Here is an 18,907-nt window from a genome sequence, read left to right as displayed (position 1 = left end):
GTCCAAATATTTGTGTAAAAAAAGTGTTTATTTCTGATTTTGAATAAGTCCCTAAATTTCCAAGTATCTGCAGTGGTGCATGGTGATCTATCAGAGGGCTGTGTTCTCAAGCATTGTAAATCAGAGTAACTACACTCAACTTAAAGGAGAGACCTTTGTATAAACGAGCTGAAGCTCTGGCCAACCTAACCTATGTGAAGGATTAAATGTTTTATTTTTAAACTGTTTTGTAAATTCAGTTAAACTGTGATGTAATGGTAGTACTGCAATTGGTAATTGGCTTCTAAGCTTTACCAGATTCTTATCGTAATAACTGTTAGGAGGCAAATCAGTGACATTCAGTGATGACTTACAAATATGCTCTATAATATCTTCTTCCTTTTGCTGTGGGTTTTCTGAGGTTTGGGGTCTAAGAAATTAACTTTGTCTTCCCTGTGGACTTCTGCCTGAAACCTCAACTGTCTAGAGATCAAAGAAGATCCCTTGTCTGTGTTGTCATTTTGAGTGACAGGTCAGCAATGTGTAATTCAGTAGATCAGCCCCTACTATGAAAATAATAATACCTCTTCCTTAGTTAGACTGGTAGAATCAAAGTGATGGTCTAACACAACTTAATTTCATCCTTCAGAAACAAGTCTTTCTTGAGCTCACTATAACTTCAGAGATCTTTCTTTGTAGCTGTTTCCTAATTAACCATTTCACTGCTCAACCCTGTGCTTTGATTGTCTTTTATCACCATAATGCATTTTATTTTTAATTTGCTTCCCTTTTCCCCTTTCTTTTGATAGTTGGTATTTATTTTTTTTAGTGAAACAATTCAGAGGGAAATCACCGTATGGAGGCCACCAGGAAGCAGTGAATGTTTGTGGCAGCAGGGCCAAGAAACCCAAATTTCTGAAAAATCTGCTAAAAATGTCAGTCAAGTTCTCCCTGAACATCTGTGTGTGTCACAGAGTTTTTCCTGGCTTCACAAGAAGACCTTTCTACACGCTGCAGGAGAAACATGCTTTGTTAAAAACCCAAAACTGGTGAGGACATGAAGTGCTGCTGAGATTTGGGGCAGTAAATGGAGGTGAGTTGTCTATGCACTGGAGGGAGGACCACATTTCCATTGACAGGGAGAAAGAGGTACAGAGCCTCCCTCTTAAAAGTGTGGCCACAGCCTTTCTTGCCAGGCTTGCCCTTAGATTTTTGCCAGACTGTCACCTGTAGACATACTTAGTTCTGAGCACATTGGAGGTGTGAACATCTGTACACAAACATGGAAAAATTCCAGCACGTAGGTACACGCAGTGTAATATTTGCTGTCAGAAAAAAATGTGGCAGCTAGGCTTTGTAGCTGGAAATTGCAGAATGGCCATATGGGATCAGCTGGTCTGATCCGCATTAGTGAGCAGTGCCAGCTGCCTCAAAGGGTGATGCACAAATCCTTACAATTAGCATTTACAAGATAGTTTGTCCCTATGGCAGTTCACCTCTCCTTTTTGCTTATTAAGGATGGCTCATGCAATGGCACATAAAGGGTCAGCACTTCTGAAGTTTTCACTCAGTTAAAAGATATTTTCTTCCAACTAAAACTTTACATAGATCTGCTGTTCATGTAAAAGTCCAATCTTTGTTTTCTTTTCTTTTTTTGTTTGTTTTGTTTTGTTTTTGTTTGTTTAATCTTGTTAAATCTCTCACATCAGGGTAACTTTAGCAACAGCTTCAGTTTTTGCAGCACTTTCAGGAAAAGGAGAAGTTCTGCCTTGTTGTCTGCTAGAAATGCAAATTCTCTTTCCGACTCTTGCTTTGCAGAAAGATCTAAGAATTTCTCAGGTTTAAGTCGACTATTCAGAAGAGATGGCTGGGCCTAACCACACCAGTCCCACCACGCAGTTCATTGTTTCACAAACACACTTGTAAACTCATGGGGGACAAGAAAGCAGCAGCCAGTGTCAGAAGGAAGGGGGCTTTATGTTTGCAAAGTCCTTTGCATCACCTTGCAGGAACAACAGAGAGACCCAAAGAAATATTAATGGAACATTGGTCAGTGTTCCACCTAATTATTTCCCTGTATTTTCTTTTTTCTTTTATTTTTTTTCTAACATCCGTACTTTGGCCAACTTTTCAGTTGTTCTTGACAATGGCTTGTACAGTCCTTGATCCACAGTGCGAAAGGATTATCTCAATTGAGGTCAAACAGTAGATTCCATCCCTCTCATTGCTCATATAGATACTCTCATCCAAGAAGGACCCAACATGTGACTCATTTGATGTTTACTTTGTTATTGCTACATATTTGTGTTCATTGTGGTCCTAGTTAGAAACCTGACTTGGTCCTAAAATTAAGACTATCTGGTGTTAAGTCCAGACAGAGACAGTTCTTTTTTGCACTAATGCAGTACATAGCAAGTAAATTTTTAAAGCCATCCAGCATTGCCAGAGTAGTACAGAAGAATCAGGCTCAGAATATCTGTGAACTTCTTTGTGAAGCATTTGTTAACTTTTCTCCCTCAAACTAAGAGGCTAGCCAACAGTGAAACAGAGGCAGTTCTGCTGTCTTATGTCACTATATCTAATACTTTTGCACCGTCCCTTTTTCACTGCAAGCTGTCCACATGAACCCCATCTTTCATCAGTCTTCAAGCTTTCAGCTGCCCATGCCTGCAGTCACTGAGAGGAGTGGAGGAGTGGCTGACACCGAGCTGTGGCACTTCCTTGGTCTCTTGGGGAAGTCTCTTCACGTTTGCCTAATCAAGCGACGTACACATTATGTCATGGTGACATGTTATGTCAGTCGGATAATAAGGTGCCACCACTGGATCTGAGGCAGTGCAATAAGATATTCCCCATCATTCCTAAATGCCCTGGCTGGCTTTGCAGGTAGAAGCATGCACAATTTGGGATGCAGGGTCTATGCATAGCCTATGAACTGCTGTGTATCTGAGGGCAAGTTGAAATGATAAAACCGAGTGTATTAAGAAATCAGTCTACTGCATTTCTTTATTGATGATATTTCCTCCCAATACCTTTCCACGTGCTTAACTGTGCTGACATTTTCAAGCTCCTGCACCTAAAATGCTGGGATATTCATTTCCATCTGATGAGAACAAGAGATTGTTTCATGTCACAACATTGGATTTGCTCAATTTGCCCAACCAAATTAATATCAGGATTTTGTTTATGATAAAAGTTCAGGATGCTTATTAACTTCTGGGAGAAAACACAAAAGCTCTATTATATACTGTATTAAAACAAAAAATCTTTGATGTATTCAGCATGTAACTTTTTGAAGTTTCAAATACTATACCAGGCGAACCGTGGAACGGAGAGCCTTTACTTTGGTCTCTGCATCTATTGACCTGTGATCTCATGCAATAAGCAACTAATAAAAACATAATTTAGATACTGGAACAGATTTCCTTATAAAATTAGACTTTTTTCCTCCTGTAGTATCACAAGTCAAGGTATGTTTGTAATTGTTTTAGCAGTCTCAGAGTCTCAGCAGACTCTGCATGCTTACAGAAGTTAAACTACTTTCAAAGGGAATAGCAAGCTGTACAGTCACAGAGAGAGTTTAAAACCCTTCACATTCATTAAAATGTATTTGAAGAATGATAAATCTTCCGTACATGTCAGACAGCCATCTTTTCTGTTTATTTTAAAAGCTACTTTTCAGAGATCTGAGAGTAAACAGCAGGCAAAGGCTTCTTTAACTGCACCTTTTTTTACTTTTTTCCCTCTCTCTAATAAAAGAGTGTTTATGGCTTCATACACAGGACTCGAAAGAAGAGGATGTGAGTAAGAAAGATTAAAGGTATAAAATCCACAGGCTATATTTAAAAGTAACTTTAAGTAGCTTTATTCAATAAAGAGTATGAAAAACAATTCATTCTCCTTTTTGTTTAAATCAAACTATTGCAACTTCCTTTGTTTTTTTTTTTTTCTTGTTTATATAATGTTATTAGTCGGCATCAGCTTTTATCTGAACCTAATGAAAGTTCGGCAAAACCTAAATACAGTAATGGAATTTTCTGCATTAGTTGAACACACAACATCTAATTACAAGTTTTAGAAACAATTTAACAATTAACTAGAAGGGTGACCAACTTTATGCAGACACAGCATTGTGATGAATTGATTCTAATTTCTTGGTTTCAAGCAGGGTAGCTGTTTCTACTGTCAAATTCATGATGCTGAGATGTTTGTTTTCATAAACATAGATTATTCAGAAAGAGAATGAAAGTCTTCAAGCATTGTAATTGTCACCATTCATTGACCTCACTAAGCTAGGAAAAATTTATGCCAGTTCAGGGTTTTCTTTCCAACTTGCTTACCCATAAAATTATAAAGTGCCATCTCTATATTGTCCTCAGTGAAGAACCACATCATATACATATTCTTACCACACAGTACTAAGAATGCTACACTAATTGAAAGCAGAGATAAAACACATCTAATATGTTTTGTAATTATGGCAAGTGACTTTGCTCATTCTCTATGTTCAGCCATCCTTCATATTCAGGGCAAGGGGAACAATGTTGCTCTATACTCCCTTTGCTATGTGCACCGTGGAAGTCATCGCCCTTTTTAATATCGCCATCCAGCTCCAGATAGTCTTCTCACCTCCCTTTTCATTCACAGTCACAGCTATGCTCTGTGAAAGTCACAGTGACTCTCTCATGCTGAGCCACTCTAAATCCACTACTCCTGATGCCATCTGACCTTCTAACAGCGATTTCCATGACAGGGAGATGTGCCCTAAGTGATCTGGAACTGGGCATTTTCCTGTTGTCTTTCTGCCTTTCCTACTTTCCTACACACACACACACAAAGCCTTTGGGTGTAAATATGTACCCCTTTTTAAAAGGCATCTTGAGTCTGCTCTGAAAATAGGTAGCTTCCTAACAATTTTAGAGCACCAAAACCCACCATTAGCTTCTTACAACACAAAGCAACTTTTATGGAGGATAGTCAGAGAGGCAGAGCATTACCTGAGGACATTACCTAATTTCAATTCTTTCTGTCATAAGTTTTCTGCATGACCTCAGGACATTCTCTTAGGATAAAATTTCCAAGAGGGATTTGGACATTAAGCCTAGACCTATAAAAGGGCTTACGTGATTAAAATGGAACTTAGGGAGGTTTTAAGTACCTATGACCGAGACTGCAATCTTGCCAATTCCTGCTCAACTACAGATTAACCTCAGAGGCACCTAAAGAACACACAGGTCTGAATTTTTATCTTTTCTTAAAATGCTTTAGAGGCAAAAGGTACTGCTCTGGGCGTGCAAAAGACATAAAGACACCCATTCTGAAGCACACAAACTTCCTAAAGCAGCATACATGAAAAATAAATGCCTAAGGCAAGGCCCAGTGGTTTGGCTACAGGAACTGGGCACCTATGTTTTCTTCGTATTATGGGTTTGTAAGTGATAGGGACTTTCAATTATCAAGGAATTAACAAGGTTATGATACTCAAATATTCCCAAGCCTAATATTTTTAAGTGTAGAACAGCCCCAGGAAATGTTAGTGTTTTAAATGTTACACTGTGATAAGAGCTGGAATTGCCATGAAATAACCACTTTAATATTCTGTTTCTTCTCTGAAATTCCAAGGAATTTGGGCATGAACATTTACTTTTTTCTCAAGCTATTAAATCAAATTTGTCAAAAAAAAAGTAGAGCAAACAAGTATCAATGTCAAAAAAGAGTGAGTCTTCAAGAATCTTTCAACGTCTGAGTGGTATGTTTGTTGCGCTAATGTGAGTTATTTGCTCAGTTATCTGTTGGTCACAAGAAATGATACATATTGTTGTTTTTAGGAAATTATTACACTTTTCAAAATGTTTCATTGGTACGCTGGTCTGCGGGATCTGCACAAAGGACAGAAATCTCAATGTTGCAAATATCCTACTGATGTAAAGGGTTATTGACCTCTGTCACAATAAATAAATAGATAAATAAAAAATCTTAAAATTGGAACATTTCTTTTCAAGCTCACATATTTAAAGATGGTGTTTTTTTGTTGTTGTTGTTTGTTTTCTAGGTAGTTGTTTTACTAGGAAAGAAATATTCATTATTTTATAGACTATTTCCTCCCTGTTTATAATTGTTTTGTCCAAAGAAGTTTACATAACTCTTAACAAGGATCTTTGGGAAATATTTTTCTTTGGGAGCTGTTTCACAGTCTCATAGACATTTCTGCTTGGAACTTATTCTTGTCATTCTCAAAAACATCATTTGTTAAAATAATCACATTAATTTTTAATCCTTGCAACCATTCCCTTCAGAGGCTTTTCAAGGTAACAGGCAATGCTTAATCCGCTGCTTAATCCTCCTCTGTTAGGCCTCTTCTGCAGCCGCTCACACATGCTAGCTATCTTAGTCATTTGCTCCCCTGGCTTTCTAGCCCTAGGTGACCAATATGAGAATACCACGAGGGGGTCCTGGAGCTGAGCTTCAGGCCAGGCAACTCAAGAATATGGTAAACTTACCTGTTGGTGCAATTTGCTGGTGCTATGAGCAAGAGGAGCAGGGCTCTTCCTGACTTACACTGGTGTGTATACCTGGGGGGACACCTCCACCTGAGACTTCTTACTGTTCTCACACCAACTTCTTTGCATGCTCTCTGCAGAATTTCTCCTCCAAGAACACTGAGGAAAAAGAAGTAGCAGCTTGGTAACGCACGACATTTTGCACTGCAAGTAATTCAGACTAAGTCATTGCTAAGCCCTGCTTTATCTTAAATATATTTGCCTACTTTTTGCTAGCTTAAGTAGCTCCTGCCTGCATGCCTTCCTGTTTAGCCACTCTCAGCTGGCTGTCTTGGCTCTGTCGGGGAGACTTTTCGGCTCTCTGTGTGTACTGAGTGGGTTGTTTGGTTTGCAGGGTTTTCCATATCTGAGCTCAGCTGTGTGGTTTGTTTAGCTCTTGGAGACTGGGGTTGGCCATTTGAATTCCTAGGTCTTGTGTGTCTGAAGTGAACCGGTTTGGTTTTACAAAAATATTCTACAGTATGACAGCCTCTTGAATAGTAAATCAGTGTTCAGCAGTGATGACAGACAGTATCCACAGGAACTGGGTAATCAATGGAGACTCAAGTAATTGGCATGTTAATGGTAAAAAAATTAACTCATTCTAGGAACATGAATGACATGGATTCCTGAATGGTACTTTTTTTTTTTTTTTTTTTTTTTTTAAGAAGGTTGTGATGTCAGTATCAATAATTGGCCCGTAGAATATTAGCATACTGGAAATACTAGCAACGGCTGGGTCCCTCAGGGAAGAAAACAATCCATCATGTGGAAACATAATGGCAAATCAGTTACAGGATAATAAAAACAACATATACTTAAAGACTAAAGGTTTATTTGTATGTTACAATTACTACAAAACCTCTTAATGTATAATTACCGATCACTTAATCAAGTGTTTGGATTTCGAGCCCTCTTGATGACAGCAAATTAAGACTTTTTAAAACTGGAAGCTCTTTGGGGCAGGCACCTATTTTTGAGAATGGGCATGCACACTGTGTTGCACTATTAACACCCAGCTCTGTGCTTAGAGCATCTCAGTAATGTGAATAGTCGGTAAGACTAGACCTCTGAGGCACTCAAGATGAAGAAGAAGGTCTTGCCTTCTAAAGGGTCTCATGGTATGTAACAATTGGGTTATGTACCATGGTAAGCCATGTACAACACTCAGATACATTGCAAGGTGCGACATTTATACCTGTGTATCATTTTTCACTGACCGGTCATAGCATTATTTTTCCCTTTTTTAAAAAGTTATTTATCATAATACATGTACATTTTTAAAGTGTCTGAAATGACCTAATTCTGAAATGACATGACTTTACACACATTGCCAACAAGAAGGTATTGATAGAAGCAAACAGTTAAATTCAGTTTTGTTGTTTTCCATAAATTAGGTTGACAAAAAAAAGGCCTCTGCTAACTTCTGTTTCTAGTTTTCCATGGAAGAGGAGATGCTGGTTTAGTCAGGAGCTGCGTTTCCTTTACTGTGAGTCCTCTGTCACACATAAATTAGTCTGTATAAATACGAACTACACTTGAGAAAGTTACTCCAAAAATGATATCTGACAGTCATTCAACCAGTGGGAGGAAAGATGTATAGCACTGTCATTTTTCACAGAAGGAACAAAGGGACATGCTAAGTTACCACAGCTCTTCTTTGTTGATGTTGGACACTTATTCTGGACAAAGTGATCCAGAGGAAGATAAATAAAAAGACTTTGATTTTTCAAAATAGTGACTTTGAAATGGCCGGAAAAGAAAAATAAAGAAAGCCAGTACCATGTTACCACATGCCAGGAGACAGTGGTAAGTTTTTATTTTTATAGCACATTCTGGAAAACATCAGGGAAGGAAAAATAATCATAGAATCACATAATTATAATCCTCTATATTAAGAAATAAAATACATTTTTATATCACTTCTCTTATGTCATTTTTTAGACCCTTTTGTATATTTTTGATAATTAACAATACTAAAAATTAAAGAGATTAGTGGAAAAAGAAATGTAAAATACATCTGCACTTTGATGGAAGGAAACTATAATAGTAAATCTGTCTCAGTTCCTAAGCTTATACCTTCCAAAGTGATCTTTGTTGTTTCTGTTGGCTGTAGTGGGCCTCTGGAAACACGGGAAGCTCTCCCCACGTGTTTGAGTGCAGGATTGAGACTTCATGTGGTAGGTCTTTGAATGTTCATCACTTTACACAGAAAAGGCTCTGGTCTACTGGTTACCACACTGTAACCAATGCAAGACTAAAAAAAGGGAAAATGGAATAACTGCATCATTTTCATCCTCGCGTCCAAAATAGTAAGCCCACTAAATGGCAGATATATTATATAGTTTCTGTTAGTTTACAGTGCAAGTTGCTTTTGGACTTTTGTGGAAACCTTAAATCTTTCCTCTGTGGTTTTTAAAAAGCTCTACTAGCAATGCAATCCAGAATGACTTCTGGAGACCTCAGTGGACTACCTATGCAGGTTCTTCTGACCATGCTGGAGACCATTTTGTCATTGCCTTCAAAATCTTATATGTGAAAGGCTAGCTGGCCCATGCTGTAAAACCAGTCTGGTATTTCATAATGCTGAACACCTTTGAAAACTGAGTGCATCTTGTAAATAGAAAAAAGCAATAGCCAAGGTTTCTCGAGGCTGGGGAAAAAATGAGCCAAACTGGGGCTGCACAAGACTCATGGCTACAAAATGTCTCATCTGATGTGAAGTCATGACAGAGGGGCCAATGTGTGCCTATAGCAGATGTATCACACCAGTTCTTCATTACTGAACACGGATAGTGATAATTATCTACTGACAATTCCACAGAAAGATATCACTTTTATATCAATGCAAAGGTTATTCTTGCACAGCAGGATGTCTAAGATACGAAGGTTATTCTTACACAGCACGATGTACTGCAGGCTGAGAGATGCCTGCATGCTCTCACCAAGCTAACCCAGATGTCAAAAGCAATAGGATATTTTTCAGCATTGATGCTGGCAGTACGACATCCCTGTCCCCTCAGAATGGCTCAAGCCCAACCAGGAAGGAATGAAAACTGTGACCAAAGGGACAAACACTCCATGGAAGAGATTCTCAGAGTGATTTTTCAAAGGCAAAGACAATGACAAGTAGATCTCGAACATTAATGCAAGCTTGCCATTTTGCCTTACACATAAATACATAAACAAATAAATAAAGATATTTTTAAAATCTTGCTAATTAATTATATCACACCTAATACTGAGGGCCCTATCTCCACTGGAGCCACTGCTATTAATATAGAATGAATGAACAATAAGACCAATAACTAAGAACAGCTGAAGTCCTAGACTGGTGTATTCAAATATTAATAACCGATGGGCTTTAGGAAGAAGAGCAACCAGAGAGGTCATGAATTTAAAGGCACTTTCAAAGTAGTGCAGAAGTTTGAAATTGAATCGAAATCTAAAGAGGCCATGAGGAGATAAACAAAGCATCCGAAAGAGGGAAAAAATGGTGAAGTGATACAAAAAGAGAAGTTCTTATTTCAGAATGTATGCATAGCAGTACAGTCTTTCCATCTAAGGCAGTATGGCATTCTTATTACTCAAAAGTAGTCATTATTTCAAATCATAATAAAAATACCCACAGCACAGTTTTAATGAAAAAAAAAAAAAAAACAAAAAAACAAAACCAGCCCAGAAAGGAAAAATCACTGGAATGAAGTTATCTAGTTATCTTCTCTTGGCTCCAGCAGCATTTTCTAAAATTCAGACACAAATTGTGGGCTCCACATAGTTTTATTCTAGTAAATGTAACAGGATAAGATCCTTAGTATTCATGACAAAAAAAAAAACAAAAAACAACAACAAAAAAAAAAAACAACAATTCTTTTGGACTTTTACTGACTACCTTAATGCAGCAGCATTTTGCAGTAGTGTGTTCTAAAATGTAATTATGTGCAGTGGAAAAGGCCATCTCTTTTTATAGTTTTACATTTTTTACCTTCCAATTTCTTTGAAAAGCAGTCTGTTCTTGCATTTTTGAGAAAGCAGAGACTACCAAACTCATTTTTTGCTAGAACAATCCTTTTCTTATAACATAACTACCATCTTCTTAGTGAAGGGAAACACCTTCAGTTGTTTTCTGTGCCCCCTGAGACTCTTCTCCACCCTCTAACAACTGTTGACCTTCTCTTTTGTTTGGTTTCACTTGATCAGTGCTTTGAGATTAACGTGATGGAAATCGAATCTGATATCTACAGGCAGATACCCACAAATGCAACTGTATCAGAAATGTCACAATTGTTTACTGCTATCATGCCAATTATATTATAAGACCTATTATCTGCTTTCATTCTTAATAACCTACCCTGCTGTTTGCTTTCGCTTTGTTTTCTCCCTGATGGACTTTGATGTTTATAATAGGATGCTGAAAGCAGTCTAAGGAATCTAGGTGAGATGGAAAGGGGTAAAAGGAGCAGGTACCCTTTTGCAACAATTTTCTGCTTTTCCCTTAATCTCACAAAGTGTTGTACACCAGCCTGTATGGAGAGAGAGGAAGTAGACAGGCCAGTGCTTAAAATACATTCTTCCTACTCACCATCAGTCCTATATTTTTTTTCCTGTAGACACAAAGGACTTAAGTTTACAAACTTTTGAAGGGATTTCCTCACTATTCCTTCCATGCATATTTCTTCTTTCCCCTTACCTCTAAAAGAAATCCCTATAGATGCCAAGTTTCAGCTAGCCATAGCTGGAAACAGACAAATTCAGACATAAGCAAAAGAAAATTCAAGTGTAATATTATGAATATTCTCCTAACACAAGAATTTCTTACTGGTTCCAAGAAAAATGCTGAAGTCTGTATCACCTGGATCCTGGATCTATTCCAGCAAGACTGGACAAACCAGTAAGAAACACACCGAATGGTCTTGTCCATAGGATAAAAATGGCTTAAATACTCTGCTATCTTCAGTTTCTGTGATTTATAAAAGACAGTTTTTAGACCAGCAGACATGACCCTGTATATGAACGTGGATCTGTCACAAAGCTCAGCAACTGCTCAGAGTTCGAGCTCACAGTTATCCAGCTGAAGAGGCATTTCTGTAAGTTGCTCCCTGAATCAGTTATGACTATGGGAGCAGCTGAGTGAAGAAGGAGAGTGATGATACCCCTGTGACTGCATTCTCATAGCCAGTGGTTGACCACCATCAATGCCAGAACATAAAGTGTGGGTAAATTATCCACTTTACTAAATGCTGTAGACTGTATAGAGGGTTTGGATCAATGGCTTATTTCTCTTCAGAGTCTTCTCTACTCCAGCAAATGATCTGGTTGACTTCAGAAGGATTCTAACTCACATGAATCAAGGCCACCAGATCTGCTCCTGGAGAGTGTGATTAGTTTCCTTAATGAAATCTTACCCCAGGCATCATTAATTTTAATTTGAATTCTAAGCAATTGCTTATGCTGTCATACATCTTTTGGTAGAAATTGCCTGCTTGGGACCTTAAGGAAAATACACATCACAAAACCATCCCATCGAGTAAACATGTTTGTGACCTGAATCTACTTTTGCTTTCTAAAGGCTAGTTTGAGAGAGACACAAAACCTCAGACTCCTCCTGGTTCATTCATTGCAATTGTTGTTCGTAGTTGTGGTTGTTTTCCTTTGGACACTCATTCTCCTTTTCCTGCTCTGTGGCCTGTTTTGCACAGTTCACTCTCTCAGGCCACGGAAATAGCTTCCCTCAGAAAACAACACTGGAGATCTGCAGCTTAAAAATGTCACAGTGGTACAGAAAAGATTGCAGAAAAACATTCAGGGAAAAAGATGAGTTTTCAGAAATGCTCTTCAGCTTAAAAAGTGGTCCTTTACAAAATGGGATACACTGAAGATAAACTGAATTTCTCAGAGCTATATATACTTCTATGTAATGAATGTACTTTTTGTGTTTACTTGCTTTGCATTAATGAGTACTAGAATTTACAGTTGATGGCAAAGACTTCAGGTTAAAATTAGAGCACTGTATTGTTTTGTTTCTTGAGGAGTAGTGAATATTATACAACTTATAATTATTTATAATTGAATTTATTTATAATTTAATTATAATTAACCAATTAAATCTGTCTGTTCAGCCTTTGGCTTATTCTTGATTAAATGTGTTCTTCAACAACAGTAGCCTTAATTTTTTTTTTTCTGTGTATCTATTCACAATCTTTTCCCTCAGCTTCCAGCTAATCCAACATGATTGTCACAACCTGAACTGAGGGTTTCCCCCAGGGCATCAGAAGGAAGAAGTCACATATATGTGACTTCCACTCCTGAGAACTGTAAGAATACAGTGCAGCACATGAAAACTTCAGTTCCCACTAAAAATCAGTGGTGCATATTGCCATGAAATCTATTTTCTTGACTTACTCAGTAAGTAACCTAAAGGTGGGATCTGTGATCCCCATTAATACTGACTTCCAAATTCAGGAGCAGCATCATTACTGCCCATTAATCCACTAGGGTACTGCTCATCATGAATGGCACAGATCGAATTCCCTGAAAACAAACAAACAAACAAAAACAAAACAAACAAACAAACAAAAAAAACATTAAGAAACAGTGTACCTCTACAGATCAATGCTATTTCAACCATGAATGTTGAAACAAGACCTGGTTTTGTTGTTCAATCTGGGAATGGAACTTCTGCATCAAAAGTTGTACCCAAACAAAGTTTTTATTTTTCCCAGCAGTGTAGTATTCATATTTCTTTTGCATTTGCAAATATAAATTTGCAGCCCATTTGCACCCTACATCTACAATTAATTCTAAATTAAAGAACAGTTACAACAACAATACAGGATGCCCTCTGAAGCAAAAGACAATGAAGAAATCAATGATGTACTGCACAAATCCCATTTCTAGTTGGAATGCTTTTTAATGTCATACAATGACTTTCACAACTGTATCAAAAACAATTTTGCTTCAGGAACTTTGGTCCTACCTTGCCAAAGTAAATATTTCTATCTGTTCTAATTTCTGTCATTCTCTATGGACCAATATACCTCTGTGTGAGGCTTTACTGTGTCTTATCAATGATTGCTTCAAGCAATGTCAAGACTGTCTATACAGCCCATTTTGTGCAGTCTTTTACCCTTCTAGAAGAGTGAGCATATGAAGCATTTTAATTTGGACAAAAATACTGTTTTTCCTCTGAGCTGTTTTTTGTAACTTCTCTATTTCTTCCAAGCAGGTGGGATCTTCCATCTAACATGTAGATACAACAAGCATTTATTTATTTTTCTGTTGTTGCATTGTTTCTAGTTGTACTTATTTACATTTTATATATCAGAAAAGAATCCAATGAAACATCCATCAAGAAAAATTGTTATTATTATTTATTATTATTATTTTATTTATTTATTTATAAATAAATATTTAAATATTTAAAATATTTAAATATTATTTATTATTCAATTTTATTATTATTGATTATACAAATAACTTATTCATCATAAAATGCAAGATAACGTTTTATTTTTCTGGCATTTTCAATTATAAAATCTTATTTTTAATTGCTTAAATATTAACCCATCACTCTGGTCAAGCATCTTCCATGCTAGCTGGTTAAATCATGGTGAAATTTTAATGAAAGTTTTAGCAAAAATTACCCAGTCATTTGGGAGAGCAAGAAAATAAGAATGTTGTTTTCAATGCTAGAAAGTTTTCAGAAAGTTACCTGTGGCATCCACCGTACTTTGGTGCAGATGGACAAAAACTAATAGACTGCTAATGCTTGTATCATTCAAGGATGTGCTTTTCTGTGCTTTTCATTATCTCATGCCACTGAAATAAACTGCAAAATATGAAAACTTTGGAAAATGTGAAATCTGTAAATTCTTAGTAATGTTTTGCTCAGGGTTGGTACCTAAATTCTTCAAATACTTGCTCTAAATGGAGCCAGCAGCTGACGGCTGCAGGCTCTCTGCATTCCCATGGAATAACTATTCTTTGCTACTGTTGGCTTACATAGCATTTAAGATTGAAACTAAAATTAGAGAGTTTCTGTTCTGCTTCCAGTGCACAAAAGAGGACAAAATGGCTTGATTAGGGCACAGGAGAAACAAGTAAGAACTGTTGCGTTGTGAAACACTAGCAGAGTATGCAGTAAGAAAACTGAGACTGAGGAATAGGAGCCATTGAAAAAATGTAAAGGAATTGTCAAATGAGTTCAAGAACTGGGATAAGAAGGAAACTAGAACTGAAGAGGGATGAGGTCGCAAATATGAGGATTAGAAATGAGTGAGAGCAAGGAAGGTGCTCAATGGCAGAGAGAATGCAATGAGGACCAGGGAGAGAAAGGCTGAGAAGGGGTTCATCAGCCTGAGAAGGGGTTTCATGAGTAGCTGAGGCCATAGAACATCTGCTGGGGAAAGACCAAGCCATGAAAAGGAGGTAGACTGGATGATGAGACTAGGACAGTACATGATCAGGAGGTAATAGATGAAAGGCCAAGTGTGGATCTGTGTATGACTGGGGCAAAAAAACCCAAAGACCTAAAAATACAAGCATTGGACTACCATAACTACAAAAACTGGAATATTTTAATGTGTCCAATGATCCCAAATTTTATTTTCTGCACAGCAGCAAAATGTGACCAAAATAATTACACTCAGTAGCCACCAAGCAACTGGAGAGCACCATCATTCCCTTCTGTAGGTATTTCTGAAAATTCCACTGGCTGTCAGGTACCCTGCTGCAAGCCACACTGAGAATCTGTTCAGTGTCCTACGTACTTCTCGGATCAAGGCCTTGAGGCAAAGGAATGCCCAATTTATGTCCTTAAAACCTTGGCTGAGCTATGAACTAGGTTCCTCAGCTCTTACAGGAATGGGTCAGGTGAGGACATGAGCAGTGACGTTGCTCTGAGTGCCTGTATAGGAAGGCTTCTGTGGGGCTCTGTGCCACCATAATCTATTTAAAAAATAAAATAATAATACTAATAATAAAACACCACAGTTTTGTGGTGTTTCCCTATCATCCCTATCATTTCACCATCCTTTCATGCATCTGATCCAGAGAATTTAGGATCTCTCTTTAGGCAGCACTAGAGGGGTAATGAAAAAGACCTGACGAGGCATTTTGGACACTTTAACAGAAGCTAGACGCAGGTCGGTTATGTAAAGACTGCCAGAGGCACTGAGCTATGCAGAGCTGGCAAGAGAGCTTGGGATCACCTTCTGATACATAGCAAGTAGCTGACAGGTAATGATTAACAGACTCCAAATATCAACTTTAGACCATGTAGCTGTGGTCAGAATAAATGGTTTCATGTTAATGATTTACATAAGTATTTCAGTGTCAGTGGCACTGAGGTAAGTATCTTTCATTTTAGTAAGGAGACTATAGATGAACAGCCTGAAGGGAAACTGAAAGTTCAGCTATTGTGATACTTGACCTAAGTACCTAACATTTCTCCCTGAAATATAGAGTGGTGTCTCAGTGGTATCTAAGTGTTTTCTTAGAGTAGTATTTAGAGTGGTATACCCCTGAAATATAGAGTGGTCCAGGCTTAGCTGCTTCTACATAACCACTCATGGAATATATTTTTTCCCACTGCAGAGAATGCTCTGACTTGGACTAACAAGACCTTTCATAAGATTTTATTAGTTAAACTATTAAAACTCATCTCTAATGCCTACAGCTTAACTTAAAATGCACCACTGCAAAATTAGATAGACAATCCCACAGTATCTGATCTGAACTCATTCTCTCGGTTCTTGTCCAAAAAGCACCAGACGACGGGCTCTGCAACAGGCCCCGCAGGTCGGCAGACTCAGGCCCTTCAGAGCAAAGAGGAGAGGGTGCCCTGGAACTGAGGGCTATTTCTGCCCACGTCCAGCTTTGGCAGGGTATACGTCTTCTACTTCATATCCAGTACAACAAAGGAATAGAGAAAAGGCTGTCAGTTTGCTTAGTTTTAAGGGCAGATAAACAAAGGACTCAATCCCCACTGTATAACCAGGAATTCCTTCAGGAGATAAGTGTTGCATACAAAGTGTCATTTGCAACTTCCCAAAGCTAAGGAGTCTCAAAGACGCAACTATGAGACTTCCAGCTGCTAAGTGCTATGCTGTATGAGTTTCTGAACAATATAGCAATACTGGCGTGCTCCTTCTGGAGTTCCTTAAAGCTGGAATTCCTGCCACAGGCCATCCTATTAAGTAGGCAGCAATATTTTCTTGAGTTCCAAATGTTCCTCAGGTTCAGCGTCCGCGGGGACCTCATCAAGTCCAGTCTCAAAGTCAAAAATGGAAGTGAGTGGGTGCACGGCCAAAGAAAATGCCAGCCCCTAATGGAAGAACAGCCAGCTTGTAGCTCTTTGTTTGTGGCTATCACCTTAGCTTCTGAGTTGTGGCCTAGGAATCAAGAAAGGTGTTGCTTTCAAACAAAAGTTGTGTGTGTTCCCTCAATCAATATACTCCACCTATTTGCATTAACTGGCTGAATCTAGGAATGACCCTCGTGGTGATTTCATGTACTCTGCACTGACAGGGAAATGCCAGCAGAGTTAAGTAAACAGGACTCGGGTGCATTTATGATTACTTCTCCAATGCCCCTACAGAAGCCCAAGTTAATGGATTCCCTCACCGTGGACACCTCAGCGAAGTACACTTTGAGTCACTGTATTAATATAAACAAGCAAAGCAGTACGTGAAGAAATTTTTCTCTCCACTGCAGCAGAGATGAATTCATTTATGTTTTGCTATTGCAGGTTTCCCTCTCTGTCCCTGTAGAAGGACACTTTGCTGACTTCTGTCTGGACTAGCCCTGTCAATATAGTAGAAGCAGTGGAGGAGATGAGTCTAGATTCCTTTCTTGCTTCATACATCACTGTCTGCCCACAAGATCCAATGCTGGATAAATCATATTCTCAGTGGGAAATACCTATGATTTCAGTAAGCATAGCAATGGATTTTCTGTATTTATTGTTTAAATCTTGTTTCCAGCAGAAATAGTGGCTAAACACAAACAAGATGTATGTTGCAGTTCAGCTGTCCCAGACTCGACTGAATGTCCCTAAAATCTCCCTTCCGATTGTAGTGGGTGAACATTCAGCTAGAAAAGCTCTGGGACACTGAACACAAAAGTTGCATGACAACATTTTTCCCGCCACTGATCACACAATTCATCCTGAAACTTCATGCCTGCTTCTGAAGAATGAAACATAGATCCAGATGGTTTCTTCCCACCTCCCCAAGGCTTGTTCTAATCACACCGAAAAACAACAACAGCAAAGCTAACAAAAGAGGAAAGAAACAAACAAAACAAACAAGCAGAGCCACTGAGAAAGTCTGGTTTCCTGGGATTCTTCTGAAGTTTAAGAGATCAGTAACTGGACTGACGTAATTCCCCTGTGGTTAGACTTTTGTAGTCTGTTCTTGTATATGGATTCTTTTGAGTCTATTAAGAGATGAACTTACAATGTAGTCTATTCTTCGGTGGAAGCAATAAGACGCCTTTATTCTTTATGCAGGCTGCTGCTTTTTACAAAATCTGGAGGAATTCATACCTCTGAGACTGCTACTTTTCTCTCAGTCCTGGTTGAAACTGGCTAAAAGCTGACTTTTGACCAGATCATAAAAAGCAATGTGATCATATAAACTGCTTTTTCTTTTGGTAATCAAATAAAAAACAAGTGCTCAAAATAATTAGAAGTTATCATCATCTAGGTAAACACACTTGCTATCAATGCTTCCAGTTCTGTAAGTAATTAAGAACCTTTTGAACTTTTGTCTTTATCCAGCTCCATTTTAACGAAACCAATACCAAAAGCTGGGATACACTGATAATGGGAGAGTTGTAAATACCTAGGTGGTGAGTATTCCTGGAGTCTGTGTAAAACGTTGAAACTAATGGAAAAGCTCCTGCTGGCCTTTAACAGACTTTGAGCTAGACACCTTTCTTAAGGTGTGGAAAAAGGCTAGCTCATACTGGGTCCTCTGGAAATGTGTACTTATAATTAATAAATGTTGCATCTCCATGGAAAATATTAAAAAAAAAAAAATGGCTGGAAAACCAGAGAAAATACTCAGTTTCAAAATGACCAAATATTTATATGTTCAGACACGTAAGTTAAAGCTAAGAGAAACTCAGTGCTTTGTACAAAACTTTGCAGAAGTTCCACTACTTTCTGAAGAGTCTTGGCTAACAAAAAGCCAGCAGTCCTCCTGCACACAATGTATGTACAGTGTGTACATACAGTGCAGACATCAACACATATATTTCACAGCCATACACATGTTGTATAAAGTGATGCCTAGCTTCCTCTGTGAGTAAAGTCTGGTTAAAAGTAGTGTGGCTATTCCAATATGATAAAAACTTTGGTGAACTGACTTATTAATGGATTTCAACCT

Source organism: Cygnus olor, chromosome 2 (genome assembly GCF_009769625.2).
Source record: "Cygnus olor isolate bCygOlo1 chromosome 2, bCygOlo1.pri.v2, whole genome shotgun sequence".
Classification (NCBI taxonomy): domain Eukaryota; kingdom Metazoa; phylum Chordata; class Aves; order Anseriformes; family Anatidae; genus Cygnus; species Cygnus olor.
This window is presented reverse-complemented; position numbering follows the sequence as displayed.